The sequence below is a fragment of the Rhinoderma darwinii genome, chromosome 5 (genome assembly GCF_050947455.1).
Source record: "Rhinoderma darwinii isolate aRhiDar2 chromosome 5, aRhiDar2.hap1, whole genome shotgun sequence".
In the NCBI taxonomy this organism is placed as follows: Eukaryota; Metazoa; Chordata; class Amphibia; order Anura; family Rhinodermatidae; genus Rhinoderma; species Rhinoderma darwinii.
Window position 1 is genome coordinate 80,436,775 of NC_134691.1, and position 21,280 is coordinate 80,458,054.

Consider the following 21,280-nt stretch of genomic DNA (forward strand, 5'->3'; position numbering starts at 1 on the left):
AGTTACATGTCTCCGCCCACTGTCTAAGGCCCCATGCACACGACCATATTTTCATCTATCTGTAAATACTGTCCGTAAATACGGATCCTTAGTCATCCGTAACTTATCCGTATATATGGAAGGGTGTCCGTAAATACAGTCCGTATTGCATCCATATTTGATCCGTATATACGGAACCGTAAAAAAAAAGAGGGCAAATCCGTAGTCATCCGTATTCACGGAAGCGCCCATAGGCTTCTATGGGAGAGTCCGTGCCGTAATTACGAACAAGAATGGGACAAGTTCTATAATTTTTTTCAAGACGGACACCCATCCGTCAAAATGCTGAAAGGTGTCCTTGGCCAATAGAAATGAATGAGTCCATAATTACAGTCCGTAATTACAGATGAAATATACGATCGTATGAATGGGACCTTAGAAGGAGGATTAGTTCCCATGTTGTGTGGATATGTGATGTGAGCATGTAAATATCTTCTGTTTTAAGAAGGCCTTGCTATGTCCCAATGCAACTTGAAATTGATTGATGAGGTTAAAAAAAAAATCACCACTTATGTATTAGTGAGCAGGAGGACACCCCACTTACTTTGTAAAGAAAAGATTCTCATTTTTTTGAAAACCATCCCCAAATCTGATTTAATAAAAGAATAGAGGGTAGGAAAAGTGATGATCTGAGCTAAATGTGCATGTTATTTGGACAATAGCTCTCGTGTACCATGATAACACAATTTGGTAGGTTCACCTTCTGGAAAACACATTGTGGTATGGCAATGATTTGTGCCAAATGGCAAACTAAGCACCACGCTGTGTTGGCATTGTCAGGTCTCCTTCAGTACTATAGCACTGTAGTACCTACATTGTGAAATTAATTGTTAATATCTGATATATAATGTGCATAACTAGATTAACTCACAATGCTGTCATCTCATTTCATGCATGAGTTTTGTTTTAAAGTAGATGCTCAATAAATTATGGATATTGCAGTTTATGGCATTTTCTTGGCCTTAAATTTTTAAATAGAAATGCTAAAGTTGTGTTTTCCCATTGATTTGGAAGAACCGTCAATGCAAGTCAATGAATTCATTCAAGAGCTTTGGTGTCCTTTTAAATATTAACATGTTAAAAAAAAACAAAAAACATTATTTTGCCAGTACAATTCTAAATTCCACTATGAAATACAGAATTTTCGAATTTCTTAGATCCCATTAGTTCCTCAAAGATTGATTAAAAAGTCCTACGTTAAAGGGAACCTGTCACTAGGTTTGGAGCCACTAAACCACCAGCACGTCGTTATACATGTGGGGTTTATTAAAAACATAGTTACTTAGAAGATTCCAGCAGCATCGGTCACATGCGTATTAGGGTATGTTCACACGCAGAGTCAAAAACGTCTCAAAATATGGAGCCGTTTTCAAGAGAAAACAGCTCCTGATTTTCAGATGTTTTTTGTGCCACTCGCGATTTTCGCAGCGTTTTTTACGGCTGTTTTGGAGCTTTTTTCAATAGAGTCTATGGAAAACGGCTCCAAAAACGTTTCAAAAAGTGTCCTGCACTTCTTTTTTGCAGCCGGTTTTTTACGCATAATAAAACTCTGCGAAAAATGCTCCGTCAGAACAGAACGCCGTTTTCCACTTGAAATCAATGGGCAGATGTTTGGAGGCCATGTGAAAATATCCTTACGCAGATGAAGCCGAGTGGTATAAGAAAAAGTGTCTACATGTCTAGCAAGTTGCGCCAAATTTATCATACAGCGTGCGCCACCTTGATCAATTTGGTGCATCTTCTGACTACCTGGTCTAAGTTTACGCTGTCTAAAGGTTGGACAGCATTAGAAAATCTGCCCAACTGTCTCAGCAAAGTCAAAGCATGCATATCGCAAGACTTGACCCAAAAACACTCTTCTGTACCACAACATTTCCAGTGTCCTAGAAAGTAAGTTTTCCCAAAGTTTTGTTAGAGAGATTATCCTGGGCTATTTCAGTCTTCTCTTGAAAGAAGAGTATGTCAGGTACTGAAATGGAAATTATTGGACATAAAGGACATTGACTAGATTACCTTTTTCGGTGCATACATCTACAAAGTCATTGAAATCCTTCCACTTAATGGGTCTCTAATTGGAGAGTGATTATTGGATAAATAATAATTGTGATTCTGGGAATACCCCTTTAAGACAATATAATACAGTATGTTTAGCAAACAAGGAATTATGCACCCATAAAAGTAACTTGGGTTAAAGCTCAGCAGAAACTAAGATTTTTCCAAAATAGGGAAATCAGGAGCAAAAGTTTCAACATCTATAGAATCAAATGATCATGACAAAGCATTATATATAATGTTCTTAAAACCAGGATGGAATATGAAGTCAAAATCAAACCAGGAAAAGAAAAGTGACCATATGGTGTGGAAGGCCCCAGGTGTTGACTTGACATTGGAAGTTTATTCAGCAGGTATTTACAATAATTGTAGCTCTCCACCAGTATCCAGGATACAGTATGAGTAAAGCAGTATGACTCTCCGCAACCTTTCAGGGATAGATGTCAATTCACACTGTTAGATCACCACTAAAGAAGACACTCTGTCCTAAAAATTGTAGAGTTAATCTTTCAACTATTCAATAAGAAAACAAAATGGACATAATGCAATAAAGTTTAAAGAGGCTCCGTCACCTGATTATAAATGCCCTATCTCCTACATAATGTGATCGGTGCTGTAATGTAGATACAACAGTGGTTTTTATTTTGAAAAACGATCATTTTTGAGCAAGTTATGAGCAATTTTAGATTTATTCTAATTAGTTTCTTAATAGACAACTGGACGTTGTACAGAGGAGTGTATGACGCTGACCAATCAGTGACCAATCAGTGACCAATCAGCGTCATACACTTCTCATTGTTCTAGCCCAGCTTCTTTCACTGCACAATCACACTGTAACAATGGGCTGGAACAATGAGAAGTGTATGACGCTGATTGGTCAGCGTCATACACTCCTCTGTACAACGCCCAGTTGGTAAAAAGTAAAAACACGCCCAGTGGTCTATTAAGAAACAAATTAGCATAAATCTAAACTTGTTCATAACTTGCTCAAAAATTAACGTTTTTAAAAATAAAAACCACTGTTGTTATCTACATTACAGCGCCAATCAGATTATGTAGGAGATGGCACTTATAATCTGGTAACAGAGCCTCTTTAAAGGTACTTTACACCGGCCTATTTTTGCCGATGCAACGAGCGCCGATCAACGAGACAGCTCGTTGATCGGCGCTCGTTTGCTCCTTTCACAAGGAGCTAGTATGGGGACGAGCACTTGTTACTCCGATCGCTCGTCCTCATACATTATTATCATGTGCTGCCAACAACGATAATATTTTTCACATTTAAAACGATACGATCAGCAGATGAACGAGTGTTTGCTCATTCATCTGCTGATCGCTGCCCTGATTACACAGGGCAATTATCGGGAACAAGCCCGATAATTGGCCAGTGTAAAAGGACCTTTAGACAGGCAAAGCCTTTTAGGGTTTTTTATTTATACTCACAAACAAGCACTTAAAATCGAATATAATAAATGCAATAAATGTAAGGTTATGCAATTGTAAAGGGGAAAATACTGTAAATGTAACCATTACATAGTAAATGGGAAAACACTGGATAAAACTGACTTGGAAAAGGACTTAGGAATTTTAGCTGACAGTAAACTTATCTGTGGCAACCAGTGTCAGGCAGCTGCTGCCAAGGCAAATAAGATTGTGTGATGGATTAAAAGGGGCATAGATGCACATGACAAGAACATAGTTCTACCACTTTATAAATCTCTAGTCAGACAGCACATGGAATAGTGGGGCAGATTATTGAAAATGTTCCAGAATCGTGGTGTATTTTAAATGTGGCAAATTCTTGGTGCATGGTGTCGTATTTAGTTTTAGACATACTTATGTCCAGAATGCACCAAAAAGAGTAGATGTTTGTGCCTCACTAGACACTTTTCATATGTGTCTAGAAAAGGGGGCAACGCTTAAAAATGCGACAAAAATCTGGCACGAAATTCTGTTGCAAAATAAGCCAAATCAAAGGTGGTATAAGGTAGGTATAACAGGTCAAGAAAGATGCGCCAAATTTAACATATAGTGTGCGCCACTGTGATAAAGTTTACACTGTCTAAATCTTAGACTGCATTAGTAAATTTGCCCCATAGTCTAGCGTTTTGGGCACCAGTCTACTAGAAAGACATAGTAGAGCTTATGTAGGTTTACAGACGGGCAATCAAAGCATTAGATAAAATGGAAGGAACAGAAAGATGATCAAAATCAGGATTATTTCGTTTAGAAAAAGATCGATGAGGGGTGACCTATTAACGATGTATAAATATATTAATGGTCAAACCTTTATCAATGGTCAATACGCCGGGAAAGTTCCATAGGTACCTTCAGGTTGGTATACGTAAGTATACTTTTTTTTTTTTCTTTTAAGAATGGAATAGAGTAGTAGACTATGCTATTCCTTTCTGCAGGATCCAGCCAACAAAATATATACTGCATGGTATAGGTTTTTTAACATAGGAGCCTCTAGGTGACGTATGCCACTGTATGGCATATGTGACAGGGATATGTTTAACATATATACGTCAATAGCTTTTCATGACTTATAAGTTAAATGGAAATAATTATAGTCTATGGTTGATGGATACATTAAACAGATGCCTAACAGTGGCATCCATCATCTATAGACCATAATGGTATCCGTTTAAAATTTACATCATTAAGTAAAAGTAAAACGTATACTAATATACTCTATGGTGAAGGATGTCACTGTTAGGCATCTGTCAAAGCCTACGTTTAATATATATGTCCTTATCTTTTACCGGCTTATACGTCAAATGTGGCCTAATGCCTCATGCACACAACCGTTGTGCCACTCGGGCCGTTTTTTACGGCATCCAAGTGGCACCTGATAGTCTTCACGGATCCATTCACTTTAGCCGGTAAATCAGGTCCGTGAAAAATGATCCGAGTCTCCGATCCGAGGAAAGATAGGACATGTTCTATCTTTCCTCGGATCACTGAAGGGACTCGGCCGGCCCACACGGTCATGTGCATGAGGCGTAACCTGGATTTTTCTAGACATCAAACAATGAATTCATACAAATATTTATTAAACAATTCTAACATCAGGATCTACACTAAAGGTATGTCCACACGGTGGAATTGCAGACTGAAAAATCCAACGCAGATTTTAAGAGAAATAAAAAATAAATAAATGCATCTAGTTCATGGGTGAACTAAATACTTGTTGAAGATTGATAACGTTTTAACCAGTTTCCAGTTCTTAACAATTTCATATTTTGTGCGGTGATCAGATCAAAGATGGTGGAATAACTCTGGATGAACTTGAATGGTAATTATTGGTGATGTCCACGAAACACTGTTTGGCCATGAAACAGGTAGCATCATTTAAACTTTCTTGGGTTCTATTTGAAGACCAGTACCTGACACAAAGTGCCCTGCTTGCCTATTAAGACATATTTCCTTACACTCAAACATCTCAGATACATGCTGCTGCTGGATGGGTAATGACGACTATGAAGAGGTGTTTATAGTGGCCATCAATTTTGATAGCTGACTTCCATACATTCCTTTTACATAAACAGATGAGGTTGTAAGCATCGTGTAGGTCCAATTCGGTGTAAATTTCTAATGCCTTAATTCTTTGAAAAACTTCAGAAATATTGAGAAGAGGAATGTTATGGATGATTTATTTAAGCCGTTTGCTAATAAAAGGCCTCAATGAATTTGCAATACTATAGTCCAACATGGCCTGGGTCTCAAAAATCGAATAAATGAGGCAAGGAGGGGTGGTACCGAGAATGAGGATGATCCATTACACAATCAAAAGAATGATGTGGATACAGGGTTTCTGCCACGTTCTTACATTGAGGTGAGCGATCATGAAGCCATGCAGCAGAGCCTTAGGGCATCATATGGTTGTCATGGCAACCAGATCTCCCTGGCTGACGCTGCCTCTCTTATTGCCAACTGCAAATTTTGCGGGAGATGCGGCTAAAAGATCGTGACAGTATACCTTTAAGTAATTTGCAGCTGTAATCACTGATTGAGAAAACCTACTGTCAAGGAACAGAACTCTATGTTGTAAGAGTTGGAGAAATGTTTAGGGTAAGAAAGTGTTAATATTTAGTTAACTCTTCAATTATCAGTTATGCAGCTTTATGTTTGTGCATATTTTTTATAATGTATGGTGACCATAGAATATTACCAGTTCTTCGTCTTTTATCTTATTTAATACATTCCCAGTGATCATTACTGTCTATTATCCGCTGAATTGCCTTTTTCTCATGGTCTTCTTCGTGTGTTTATTTTCCCCTATCATTGCTAACACCCTCTGAATCACCTCACCTTTCTGGTTTGCACTCCTCCCACCGCCATCATAATCCTTTCCATTCTTCTTCTCCTCCAACCTAGGTTGCAAGTGCAGAGAGATAAGACCCACACTGTGTTATCAGGAGGAAGGCAGCTGCACCTTCTCTTTGGGCGAATTTGGCTTCTGACTTTGTTTGAATTCACATTTTTTCAGCAGGCACAGCAACAAGGCAGACGGATGGCGCTAAACCAATAAGAAAAGATGCTTAGAGCTGTCTGCAGGGCTCAATCTCACCACCTCCAGGCCTAGCTTGGCAGATATCGAACACACTAATGTATACAGTATATGTGCTTTGGATGGGGACTTGAGAAAGGAACTGGAGGATGTAACCGTCAATTGTCCAAAATCCGGATATAACTGAATAATCATCAAATCATTATGAGGTTGTTTTCCTGGAGATGTTTTCTGCGAAGGTGGGGGTGGGGGTGGTGAATTGTGGCATAGGGACAAATTGTTTGAGAATATGTTTAACCTGGAATTTTCTGGGCCTCAAACAATTCTAACATCAGATACTAAGATGTTTTACTATTCATTCTACCTATACATCCATTTATCGCTAATATAGATGGGAAATTAAGCACTCGAGTCAGAAATGTCAACTTTCATGTTGCAAAAAAAATTAAAAGGTAAAAATTGCACCTGACATGTCTTTCAGCTAACAGAATCCACATACATATATGTGATCAATTTAAATAATTTGGCAAGTGTAGAGGCAGTGAACCTTATAGTACTATGTATGTAAATGACATTAAAGCTGCCATTGACATAGTCATGGTATTTGTCCATAAAAAAAATCCCATCAGATAGAAGTATGAAAACCCTTCTGACTGACCTTTCAAGAACCTTCACAAAGAAGCCTTACCTGGTTGTTGGATATGAAATAAACATGTAAATGCTTGTCCTGTACCTCATGAGAACATTTGGTATCACTGTATGATGGGTTTATCGAGTTATGCTGGCCATACACATAACAGAGCGGTTAGCCTATGTGTCTTCCACTCAACGCTGGCGCCTTTGCTCTCCAAAGAAAAGAAAGGATATGACGAGTACAATCCAGTACAATTCTCAGTTCCCTTACGTCCTACCAGCATCACGATAATGGGGTATTTCTGCATTTGTCTACTGGTAAGACAGATTGAATTTTAATACATTTAAATAGCTAAATGCTAGAGTATCCCCCCCCCCCTACACTTTATAGTCCAAGTAAGCCCCACCCATAGAGCATTTTTTTTCTGTCCTGTGGTTGTGGGGCAGATGACTTTTTAGTGGGGTGCTGTCTCTGACACCTCACCTTTTTAGTGCTATCACGTTCCTTTCAGGAGTTTGAGTCACCCTTTGAGCGAGTTGCTGGGAAGGTATAGTTGTTTTGAGCCCGGCATCTGGCTGCGCTTGGGCGTTAGATGGGACCAATAGACATAGAAGGCCTAACTTCTTACACCAGGTTTTCTCTGTTAGTCCTGTTAGTCCTGCCAATAGCAGAAAACATTCCTGTCGGGATATCTGATGCATTTTCTAGATTAATCATGTATTCTTCTATCCAGCACAGTGGTTTTCACAGGGTTTATTGTATACTCCCAATAACGTTGTTTTTACCTCAAGCAAGATGGGCAAAGATCCTAGCAGTGCTAAGATTTCTGTTGATATGTCAACAGGCTTCGATAAGGACGCTAATAAGAGACCTAGCCTAATGACATCTGCTGTAGATGAAGTTTCCTAGGCCCTTTGGCACTTACGGCCCTTTCAGAAGGAAGCCTAATGTCTATAAAATTGCAACCTCAGTGGGTTGAATGTAAAGTGCTCCATGTTTAGTAGCCTGTAACTCACGCAAATGGTGGATGAATCTCAAAGTTGGGGTCCATGGTTCAGCCTCGCTGGACACGGTTGACAACCGACGATTTCCAAGTAGGTTGGGGAGCCCATCTAGACAGGATCCCAGTGCGAGGCGCTTGGAGTCAACAGGAAGGGATAATAACTTTGAATTAGAGGTTTGTCCAAAACTCAGGGTCATTTGGTTAGTCCTTCTTCACTTTGCCCCTCAAATCAAGGAGAAGGCTGTCAAAATAAGATAGGACAATATGATTTCTGTCTTTTATATGAACAAGCAAGCACTTGTTCTCAACCCCTTTTTAGGGAAATGGGGATGATCCTATTAAGGGCAAAGAAGAACCTTACCCAACTATTTGCGGTCCATATCCACAGATCCCTAAACATAGTGGCTGATCGTCTGTCAGGGTCAAGCTATTCCAGGGAAGTGGTCCTTGAGTCCAGAGAGTTTTCTCCAGATTTCTCAGAGATGGGGATGCCAGAGAAAGTTCTCATGGTGATGAAGTTCAAAGCCAAGGTGAAGAGTATCTGCTCTCTATATCAAGAAGTCCCTTGGCAGTGGATGCTCTGTCCATACCTTGGAGGTTCAGGCCGGCCTACATATTCCCTACAGTTTCCTTGATACCGAGGGTATTGATTAAAATCAGGCAAGGCCAGGCCACGGTAAGAGCTATCATAGCTTTTTAGCCAAAGAATTTTTGGTTTTCCCAACTCATTCAGAACCTGATTTCTAAAGATAATCTGTTTTCCCTTAGTCCTTACAGCAGCACAAGCTTCCCGCAATATTGATAGTTTCCGTACTTCTTTATAATAAAACATCATGCAATAAATAGTATTGGTGAAATAATATATTTTGACTAAGCATTCTTTTTCCAAAATAAAAAAAATAAAATTGGGTTTAAAAAGATGCAATACCCTGTGAAGATGACAGTTCTTTCCAAAAATAATGTATCTGTTTAATGTGTGCTCCTATTGAGCTCCCATTCCCTTCCACTACCCTCTGTCCCTATCTCTTGATGATGTTTTATGTGTTACCTTGTTCTTTCAGGGTCCCATTAACCAATGCTATTGGTTGTTAAATAAACTGATACATATATAGTATGAATCAAGTGGAAGATGTTTTACTGTTATAGATATACAGAGTTCCTCCACTTGTAATATTCACTCTGTGACATTTAGTTCTTGTTGTTGACATGTGTTTCAATGACCCTTCCATAGCTGATGGCTGTAAGGATGCTTTTGAGGTCTTCTTGGTGACAATACGCTTTAGCTGGTTTTTCTATGTATTTTATGTTATTTACAAAAATGTAAAAATTAATAATTTTATATATAAAGTAGTACCTTCATAAATATAGTACCCTTTTCTCCAGTGACACTAGGTTTAGTGTCGCAGTAAGCCTGCTAACATAACTATGAATGGGAGTGTGTAAGGTAAATAAGGGGAGGACATTATGGGCATACATACCATAGAGACAAAGTATAGTATGATGGTTGGTTCAATCCTCTGTACTACTCGAGGACAAGAACCAGTACAGGGCAATTTACTCAATTGTCATGGAAAGAACATAGAATGGAGACATAAACACTAGGCCCTTCTGTCCTGGGTGGCAAATTCCATAACCATAATGGGGCTCTTTTATATATGTCAGTGGAGGATACATTAATTCCATGCAGATGGTACTTTTTTTTTGGTTTGTTTTTCTGTTGAACCCAAAAGCATACTATTGCAATTCAAGTGTGCTTTCTATGGAGCAACTTTGTGTACACATAAATGCCATTTAACCCCTTAATGACCAGCCTATTTTAAACCTTAATGACCAAGCTATTTTTTACGTTTTTCCATTGTCGCATTCCAAGGGCTATAACTATTTTATTTTTGCATCGACATCGCTGTATAAGGTCTTGTTTTTTGCGGGACAAGTTGTTTTTTACGGTACATGTAATTTATTGATTAACTTTTATTAACTTTTTTGGGGGGTAATGGAAAAATACCCATACATTTCTCCACTCTTTTTTGCGTCTTAGATTTACACCGTTTACTGTGTGGTATAAATAACATAATAATTTTATTCAGCGGGTCATTACGATTGTGGCGATACCAAATTTATATAGATTTTCTATGTTTTACTACTTTCTTTACAGTAAAAGCACTTTTTCAAAATTATTTGTTTTTGTGTCTCCATGTTTTAAGAGCCATAATTCTTTTATTTTATTGTTTTATTTGTTTTTTGCAGGACGACTTCTAGTTTTTATTGGTATCATTTTTGTGTACATGCAACTTTTTGATCACTTTTTATAAAGAAATGTTGAAGGCAGGATGAACAGAAAAGAGCAATTCTGGCATTGTTTTTTATTATATTTTTTACGGCTTTCACCTTGCGGGTTAAATAATGTAATAGCTTCATAGGTGGGGTTGTTACGGACGCGGTGATACCAAATATGTGTAATGTTTTAATTATTTTTTTCATATTAAAGTACTTTAAAGGGAAAGTGTTTTTCTTTTCATTGTTTTTTTAATTGGGATTTTTATTTATTTATTATTAACTTTATTAAACTTTTTGATAACTTTATTTTTAGTCCCACTAGGGGACTTCACTATACAATCTTCTAAACGCTTTTATAATACACTGCAATACTTCTGTATTGCAGTGTATTATTGCCTGTCAGTGTAAAACTGACAAGCACCTGCTAGGTCATGCCTCAGGCCTAGCAGGCATCCACTACAGGCAGACCTGGGGGCCTTTGTTAAGCCCCCGGCTGCCATAGGCACCCTGCGATTGCAATTGCAATCCGACACCTGCTTTAGCCAGCACAGGACACCCGTGGCAGGCTTATGTAAATGCACCATGAAAAGGCAGCGCTCTGGCATAAGTACCCTTAACGGCCGCAGTGAAAAGGCGTATTGGCGGTCATTAAAGGGTTAAAGGGACACTCCGGTCAAAACGAAACTTTCCCATGTGTACCATTATGGTATTCCATGTCTCAGTCTCTTACCTGTTATTTTTCTTGCTGCTTCTATCTCTATATACCATACTGGGATGGTTGCTTAGCAACAGTGTGAATCAGGCTCAGTGACACGCTTTCTCTACTTGAGTCTATGGAGATCTATGTGTCACCCATCACAGGCTTCAGCAGTTCCTGTACCACACTAGTTTAGCACAGGGGGGGTGGGCAGAAACTTCTATCATGAGCTACCACCAATACTTAGACAGGTTCCTGTCACACAGGTATAATGTAGAAGAATATAGTGCAGCCTCCCTGGCTGTATACTTATGGTTTCTCAACTTGTTTAGGAGAATATAGAGAGAATGATAATCAGTGTCCCCCAGCATGCAGAAATGGTATGTTCTTCATGTGATTCTATGCTGAAGCATCATGGGATTGATAGCAAAGCAGAAAGGAAAAGAAAACTGGGGAAATCTTAGAATCAAGATGGAGGCTTTTTTAAAGCACAGACAAGGCAGCAGTTCAATATGTAAGTACCGGACAATGGCGGATTATCATAGGGCATTTTGGGCGGCCGCCCTGGGCCCGAGGCTCCCGGGGGACCCATGGCCGCCCAAAGTAGATTGTAGTTATGTCGCGTTTTTGCCGTGATTTTGCCACGAATCGCAGCAAAAACCACGACGAAACTGCATTGTGTATGTCCTGCAAAAGGACCTTTAGACATAAGGTCACATGACCTCATCTCTGAAGCTCTTACTACTGTTTAGAGACCTGCTGGTCACATGACCGCAGGACCTTGAGCAGCAGCAGCAGCAAAATTCCACAGAGGAGACTGAGGAGAGCTGCTATGTAAGTATAAGGGTATTGATTTGTTTAAGGGGTCTGTATTTAGGGGGTCTGGTGTGGGGTCCGTATTTAGGGGTTTTGGTGTCTGTATTAGTTTAAGGGGTCTGTATTTAGGAGTCTGGTGTCTGTATCAGTTTAAGGGGTTTAGGTCTGTATATTTAGGGGTCTGTGTTAGTTTAAGGGGTCTGGGGTCGGTATAAAGGTGATCTGTATTAGTTGGAGGTCTGGGGTCTGTAATTAGAGGGTCTGGTCTGGGGTCTGTATTAGTTTATAGGGTATATTTAGGGGGCCTGTTCTAGGGTCTGTATTAGTTTAGGGGTCTTTATTTAGGGGTCTGGTCTGGGGTCTGTATTAGAATAGGGGGTCTGGTGTCTGTATTACTTAAGGGAGTCAGGTTTTTTGGTCATTATTAGTGTAGGGGTCACGTCTGGGGTCTGTATTAGTTTTAGGTCTGGTGTCTGTATTTAGGGGGTCTGGTCTGGGGTCTGTATTTAGGGGTTCTGGGGTCTGTATTTAGGGGTCTGGTCTGGGGTCTGTATTAGTTTATGAGGTCTGTATTTAGGGGTCTGTATTTAGGGGTCTTTATTTAGGGGTCTGTATTAGTTTAGGGGTCTGTCTTAAGGGAGTCAGGTCTGGAGTCATTATTAGTGTAGGGGGTCAGGTCTGGGGTCTGTATTTATTCAGGGTGCTTGTTCTGGGGTCTGTATTTGTTTAGGGGGGTCTGGTCTAGGGACTGCAATAGTTTAGTCAATATGTGCACTCCAAGAGCATTAGTACTGTGGGCTGGGCACGGTTCCAGACAGAAGCGTCCCCCCATATTTTACCACAAAGGCAGCTATAGCGATAGCTTACCCATGATTGCAAGGAAGGATAGTATTCAGTGCTCGCTCCAGCACAAAGACCCCAACGCGCGTTTCGCAAGAAGCTGCTTCCTCAGGGGGGATGTGTGTCATGGGTAAGCTATCGCTATCTGCTCTATACACTTTATCCATGCACTAGCACTTTACTTGAATTATTGGTCTATCTTGTTCTCCTACCTTATTACTTGACGTACTATATTTCTGTATGGTTCACTAACTTCTAAATATGGGAACCTATCCTATGTGAATATATATATGACCAATATTCTGTGATACAGATACCCATTACTCTATATTGCGAGTGTCAGTAATCGCTCCTAGTTTTATACTAGGGTCTTGTCCTTCCATTCATTTTTGAAATCTTGCTTTGTTATATATGTTAATAAACTTATATTTTTTATATCATATTGGCTATAAGCTCTTTTTTCTTCATTGTGACTGCAGTAGTTTATTAGGTCTGGGGTCTGTATGTATTCTATGATCTAGTCTGGGGTCCAAATTTATTAGTCTGAGTAAAATGGGTTGTCCGGGCACATCGATAGGTCATCAGTATAAAACACGGTCCATGCCCGGACAACCCCTTTAATGTATGGTCCTGGGCCTTGGTGTCTAAATTTCTGCGTTTCGATAGAGGCTCCTCAGGAGACACCAGCGCTCACTTCCACTCACCTCGGCCGGGTCCCGTAGGGGGCGCGCGCACGCTCGTGCCCGCTCCTAAAGGGACAGCGCGTGCCCAAGACTTTAATGTTTAATCAGCCCATGAGTGCCCTGGACTATAAGAGGGGCCAAGCCCCTTGCTTCGATGCCTGAGCATTGTTTGTCGTATCCTAGTTTGTCTATGCAAATGGTCTCCCAGTGTTTTCAAGTTCCCAGTGTTTCCTGTATACTGTATCCCGTGCTAGCCTGGTCAAGTGGCGTGCTGTACTGTAGTCATGCTGTGTTGTATTCCACGCCTGTCCTGCTACTCCCACCTGACGTCTACCTGCTGCCTAGTCCCAGCCAAGCCTGCCTTGCTACTCTCCGAGCTGCCACAGGTATCCTATGCGAACTATAGACTGTTACCTGCGCCCTGTTGGCCAGCTGCCATACCGCCAAGGCGGTACGGCCCAGTGGGTCCACAAACCCAACGCGACAATAGCTAGGGTACATAGGAAGGGCTGAGCCACTAACCACTTGTGTTTTTTACTTCTTTCCTACAAGACACTGTTTTATTCGTTACATGAATTATACCTATTGCTTCCCGGCTTTTAAGCGTGTGCTTTATTAAGCTGAGGTTTATCACCTATGGGTACTCTGAGGGTGTTCCTCTTATTTATCCTAATGTGTTCAAGGCGTCTGCCCGGCCCATAGGCCGATTCCCTGTGGATCCGTCCTCCATGCTGCAACACGCTGTGTTCCTGCCTTAGCTCCCATGCCTGGCAGTCGGCTCCATTTGGGGGTGGAGTCTTGTCTCCCTACACTTCTATTGGCTATACGGGTATGACGAGCAGCTAGCTATATCCAATGACGTGAAGACCGTTCTGAGCATGCACGAGATCCGTGGAGTCTTGCGTTACCTTCTTGGATAAAAGGGCACCAGTGTGAGATGTCAGTGCAGCATATTGCCGGGCAGCTGCTCTTTAACCCCTTCCCGCTCCTGGACGTACTATTAGGTCATGGCAGCTGTATAGTTCGCGCTCCATGACCTAATAGTACGTCTCGGGAGTAACGGCCGTTTCGGCCGTCCTCCCGACACATACAGGAGCTGTGACAGCTGCTGTCTTGTTCAGCAGCTGTCACAGCTCCTACAGCGGGGACCGATCGCTGTGTCCCCGCTGATTAACCCCTTAAAAGCCGCGTTCTATAGAGATCGCGGCTTTTTAGGGGTTAAGCTGCCATCGCCGGCCTGCTACGCGATAGCGGCCGGCGATGGTGACTATGGCAACCGGACTCCAAACAATGACGTCCGGCTATGCCATAGACGGAAGCCTAGTGGGTCCTGACAAAGTCAGGACTCACTATGCTTGCAGTCAGTGAGTAGCTGACAGTTCTAATACATTGCACTACACATGTAGTGCAGTGTATTAGAATTGTGATCAGGGCCTCCTGCCCTCAAGTCCCCTAGTGGGACAAAGTAATAAAGTTAAAAAAAGATGTGTAAAAATAAGAAAATAAAAGTTTTAAAAGTATTAAAAGTAAAAATCCCCCTTTATCCCTTATCAGTCATTTATTATTAATAAAAATATATAAACAAACAAATAAACTATACATAATTGGTATCGCCGCGTCCGTAACGGCCTGAACTACAAAATTATTTCGTTATTTATCCCGCACGGTGAACGCCGTAAAAGAAAATAATAATAAACCGTACCACAATAACAATTGTTTGGTCACTTCACCTCCCAAAAAATGGAATAAAAAGAGATCAAAAAGTCGCATGTACCTAAAAATCGAAACTACAGTTCGTTACGCAAAAAATAAGTCCTCGCACGGCTTTATTGATTGAAAAATAAAAAAGTTCTGGCTCTTAGAATAAGGTAACACAAAAAGTGAATGATTGTTTACAAAACGTATTTTATTGTCCAAACGCCATAAGACATAAAAAAAACTATAAACATATGGTATCGACGTAATCGTATCGCCCCGCAGAATAAAGTGAATATGTCATTTGTAGCGCACGGTGAACGCTGTAAAAAAAAAAGAATAAAAGAACAATAGTAGAATTGCTGTTTTTTAGTCACCACGGCACCTAAAAATAGAATAAAAACTGATCAAAAAGCCGCATGCACCCCAAGAAAACTACAATGGATTCCTCAAGGGGTCTAGTTTCCAAATTGGGGTCACTTTTGGGGGGTTCCCAATGTTTTGGCACCACAAGACCTCTTCAAACCGGACATGGTGCCTAATAAAAAAGAGGCCTCAAAATCCACTAGGTGCTCCTTTGCTTCGGAGGCCGGGGCTTCAGTCCATTACCGCACTAGGGCCACATGTGGGATATTTCTCATAACTGCAGAATCTGGGCAATACGTATTAAGTTGCGTTTCTGTGATAAATCCTTTTGTGTTATAAAAAAAATGGTATAAAGGGGATTTTCTGACAAAAAAAATATTTACATTTCACCTCTACTTTGCTCTAAATTTCTGTGAAACACCTAAAGGGTTCATAAACTTTCTAAATGCTGTTGTGAATACTTTGAGGGGTCTAGTTTCTAAAATGGGGTGTTTCATAGGGGTTTCTAATATATAGGTCCATCAAAGCAACTTCAGAACTGAACTAGAACCTAAAAAAATAAATAAATTAGGCAATACTTCGCTTCTTACATTATACTGATAATGAGCTGTGCCCACCCCGAGATGACCCCAGTTTTGACCGTTTGTATAAACGGAGACCCCTATTAGACCGTTCCAGTGCCCGGTTTTCCCAAGCATACACCCCCGAGAAGTGTATTTCTATTGATGAGTCCCTGGTACATTTTAAAGGGAGGGTTCAATTCCGCGAGTACCTGCCGGGTAAGAGGGCAAGGTATGGCGTGAAGATGTATAAGCTGCGAGAGTGCATCAGGGTATACCTACAGGTTTAGGATATATGAAGGAAAGGCCACCCCCAAACCAGACTGCATCCTGGACTACAATAGGTACATGGGAGGGATGGACTTGTAAGATCAAATCCTGAAGCCCTACAGCGCCATGCGGTGTGGTATAAGAAGCTGGCCGGGCACATCATACAGATGGCTTTGTACAATGCGTACGTGCTATGTCGATGTGCAGGCCAGACAGGAACTTTCCTGGAATTTCAAGAGGTGATTATCAAGAACCTAATCTTTAGGGACTAACAAGGGTCGTACCAGGGCGGCAACACTTTCCAGGAGAAGTTCCCCAAACTGGCAAGAAGGGAAAAAGTCAAAAGAGGTGCAAAGTCTGCAATAGAGGGCGATAAGGGATGACACAATATATCAATGTGACACGTGTCCCGACTAACCAGAGCTCTGTATGAAAGAGTGTCTTAAAATTGATCATACATCCCTTGGTTTATAATTTACCACAATTTTACTTACCCTGATGCACTCTGCACAGCTTATCCCCCCTCGTCTTTCCCCTCTGAGCCCTGCTGTGTGCCCAGGCAGCTGATAACAGCCACATGTAGGGTATTGCCATACCCGGGAGAACCCACATTACAGTTTATGGGGTGTAGGTCTCCGGTCAAAATGCTCACTACACCTCTAGATGAATGCCTTAAGGGTGTAGTTTTTAAAATGGGGTCACTTCTTGCGGGTTTCAACTGTACTGGTACCTCAGGTGCTTCTGCATACATGACTTCGCACTAGAAAATCCCCAGTAGGCCAAATGGTGGTCCTTTCCTTCTGAGCCCTCCCATGGGCCCAAACGGCAGTTTATCACAACAAATGGGGTATTGCGGCACTCAGAACAAATTGCGCAACAGAATGGGTTATTTTGTTTCTTGTGAAAATAAGACATTTTCAGCCAAAACTTCATTCCCAGCCCAATTCAAATAAGTTCTGTGAAGAAACTATGGGGTCTAAATGGTCACATTACCCATAAATGAATTCCTTGAGGGGTGTAGTTTCCAAAATGGGGTCACTTCTGGTGGGTTTCCATTGCTTTGATACCTCTGGGGCTCTGCAAATGCGACATGGCACCCGAAAACCAAACCAGCAAAATCTGTACTCCAAAGAACACACAGCGCTCCTTCCCTTCTGAAGCCTCCCATGGGCCCAAACGGCAGTTTATCGCCACAAATGGGGTATTGCTGCACTCAGGAGAAATTGGGCAACAAAATTGAGTATTTTGTTCCCTGTGAAAATAAGAAATTTTGATTAAAAATTACATCTTATTGGAAAAAATTTTTTTTTTTTTATGTCACAGCCCAATTGAAATAGGTGCTGTGAAAAAACTGTGTGGTCAAAATGCTAACAACAACCATAAATGAATTCCTTGAGGGGTGTAGTTTACAAAATGGGGTCACTTTTGGTGGGTTTCCATTGCTTTGATACCTCTGAGGATCTGCAAATGCGACATGGCACCCGAAAACCAATCCAGCAAAATCTTGACTCCAACAAACATATAGCGCTCCTTTCCTTCTGAGCCCTCCCATGGGCCCAAACGGCAGCTTATCACCACAAATGGGGTATTGCCACACTAAGGACAAATTGGGCAACAAAATGGGGTATTTTGTTCTGTGTGAAAATAATAAATTTTGATCACAAATGACATTTTATTGGAAAAAATGAAATTTTTTTCATTTCATAGCCCAATTCAAATACGTGCTGTGAAAAAACTGTGCGGTCAAAATGGTAACAACAACCATAAATGAATTCCTTGAGGGGTGTAGTTTCCAAAATGGGGTCACTATTGGGGGATTCCTACTGTTTTGGCACCTCAACACCTCTTCAAACCTGGCATGCTGCCTAAAATATATTCTAATAAAAAAAGAGGACTCAAAATGCACTAGGTGCTTCTTTGCTTGTAGGGCTTGTGTTTTAGTCCACGAGCGCAGTGGGGCCACATGTGGGACATTTCTAAAAACTGAAGAATCTTGACAATACATATTTAGTAGCGTTTCTCTGGTAAAACCTTCTGTGTTACAGAAAAAAAAATGAATAAAATTGAAATTCAGCAAGAAAAATGAAATTTGCAAATTTCACCTCCACTTTGCTTTAATTCCTGTGAAATGCCTGAAGGGTTAAAAAAACTTTCTAAATGCTGTTTTGAATACTTTGAGGGGTCTAGTTTTTAAAATGGGGTGTTTTATCAGGGTTTCTAATACATGGGCCCCTCAAAGCCACTTCAGAACTCAAGAGGTACCTTAAAAAAAAGGCTTTTGAAATTTTCTTAAAAATATGAGAAATTGCTGTTTATGTTCTAAGCCTTGTAACGTCCAAGAAAAATAAAAGAATGTTCAAAAAACGATGCCAATCTAAAGTAGACATATGGGAAATGTAAACTAGTAACTATTTTGGGTGGTATAACCGTCTGTTTTACAAGCAGATGCATTTAAATTCTGAAAAATGCAATTTTTTCAAAATTTTCTCTACATTTTGCAATTTTTCACCAATAAACACTGAATATATCGACCACATTTTACCACGAACATGAAGCCCAATGTGTCACGAGAAAACAGTCTCAGAATCACTTGGGTAGGTTTAAGCATTCCGACGTTATTACCGCATAAAGTGAAATATGTCAGATTTGAAAAATGGGCTCTGAGCCTTAAGGCCAAAACTAGGCTGCGTCCTTAAGGGGTTAAAGCAGTTAAGGTAAGCGTTTTTTATCCTAGAGCTCTGACTGATGCACTCTTTATATAAATAGAGCTTTTTTAAACCAGTTTCCTATCTGTTTCTTTTAGATGTCCAGCCTCTCTAGTGGTAAAAGAAAATGTAAAAGCAGACACAGACAATGTGTTAAATGCCTACAGTTTTACCTGATTATGTAGAGTCTGACTTATGCTCCAGCACACTCCTATAGAAGATCCATCCTTGGGCTCAGAAGCCAAATAATTTTTTTCATGGTTTAAAACCAATTTATCTCAAGCCTTCCAGGAAGTAACTTCTTAACACAAAAATAGAGGTTTTCAGAGAGTAACAAGGATAATTTCCTCTTCAGACGAGTCCCCTGGACCATCTGCCCCATGGTCTGAGGGAGAATTATTATCTGAAGACTCAGATAGCTCCTCAGAAAAAGACTGCCATCTTTTTCATAAAGATAAGGTTAGTTCTCTGGTAAAGTTGGTGAAAAAGACCGTAGAAACGATGATCTCAGAGAGTTCAGTTCAAAAAAGGAGAGGCTCTTCTATTTTCCCAAAAAGAAAGCACGAGTACTCCCTCACCATCCGATTCTTGATAATCTCTTAAAATCAGACTGGAAGAAACCAGAGAAAAGTGCAGATCCAGGGGCAAGGTTTAAATCTGTCTATTTATTAGACCCAAGTATATCTCAGGAATGGCAGGATCATCCTAAAGTGGATTTAGCGGTTGCCCGCTTATCAATGACATCTATTTTTCCTTCTGACCAGTCATCACTTTTGAAGGATCAAATGGATCGGAAAGCAGATGCTCTCCTTAAAAAGTCTTATATAGCCTCCTCCTCAGTCTGTAAAGCCTCCCTGGCTTAAGTCTCAGTTGCTAGAACCTTACGTGTTCTACTTAGCCAACTTACTAAAGACCTCAAAGAAGGGGTCCCTAGGGACAAAATTTTACAGTCTATTCCTGAGATGAAGTTAACCTCTTATTTCTTATGTGATTTCCCTATTGATACCCTTAAATTGGCATCTAAAAACCTAGCCCTCACCAATGCAACTAGGAGAGCACTCTGGCTGAAACAATGGTCGGGGGACATACCGTCCAAAAATAATTTTTGCTCTCTCCCATTTCAACCTGATGGATTGTTTGGGCCGCAACTAAATAAAATTTTAGAATCTGTAACTGAAGATAAGGGTGTCTTTTTTCCTCAAGTTAAGAGAACCAAACAGCAAAAATTTTCACCCCCAAAGGAGATCTTCCCTTATGTTCAGAATGAACTATAGACCCTTTGACAGGCAAAGAAGATTCCAATCTCAACCAGAATATAGAGACCCTGGTTTCAGGAGGAAGAACGTCAATGAATCCTCCAAAAATCCTCAATTATGACACCATAATTCAACCTCCTCAAGTGGGCGAAAGGCTTTCAAGATTCTCCAGAGTCTGGGAGAAAACTACTTCAGACTCTTGGGTGCTTTCCTGTGTCCAAGGAGGATATTCTCTGCAATTAATCTCCCCTCCTCCAGACAGGCTTCTACTGAATTCGCCAAAAGATCTAACGGTTCTCCAACTTTTGCAGGAATTCATCATGAAAGGAGCTCTAGAAGAGGTTCCTAGTCATCAAAAAGGCCTGGGGGTATATTCAAGGGTGTTCACTGTTCCGAAGCCAGATCATCAGTGGAGGCTTATCATAGACCTTACCTATCTAAACAAATTTCTTCTAAAGAGAAAATTCAAGATGGACTCCATAAAGTCAGTCATCAATATTTTACAGCAAGGGGACTTTCTAGCATCAATCAACATCAAGGATGCATACCAACACATTCCTATTTGTCCAACTCACAGGAAATTTCTGAGACTAGCAGTAAAAAGAGGCAAGGACATAATTCACCTGCAGTTCAAATGTCTTCCATTCGCCATTTCAACTGCTCCCAGGGTCTTCACCAAGATCGTCATAGTCCTAACAGCGGCTCTCAGAATGCAGGGCATCTACCTGGTCCAATACCTAGACGATTGGCTACTAAGAGCTCCAACCGCACATCTTCATTCTGTCCATTTGGCAACCAATCTCTCATGTCTAAGTCAGCACGGGTTCCTGATCAACAGAAAGAAATCTCAGCTTCTTCCTTCTGAAAGGTTAAC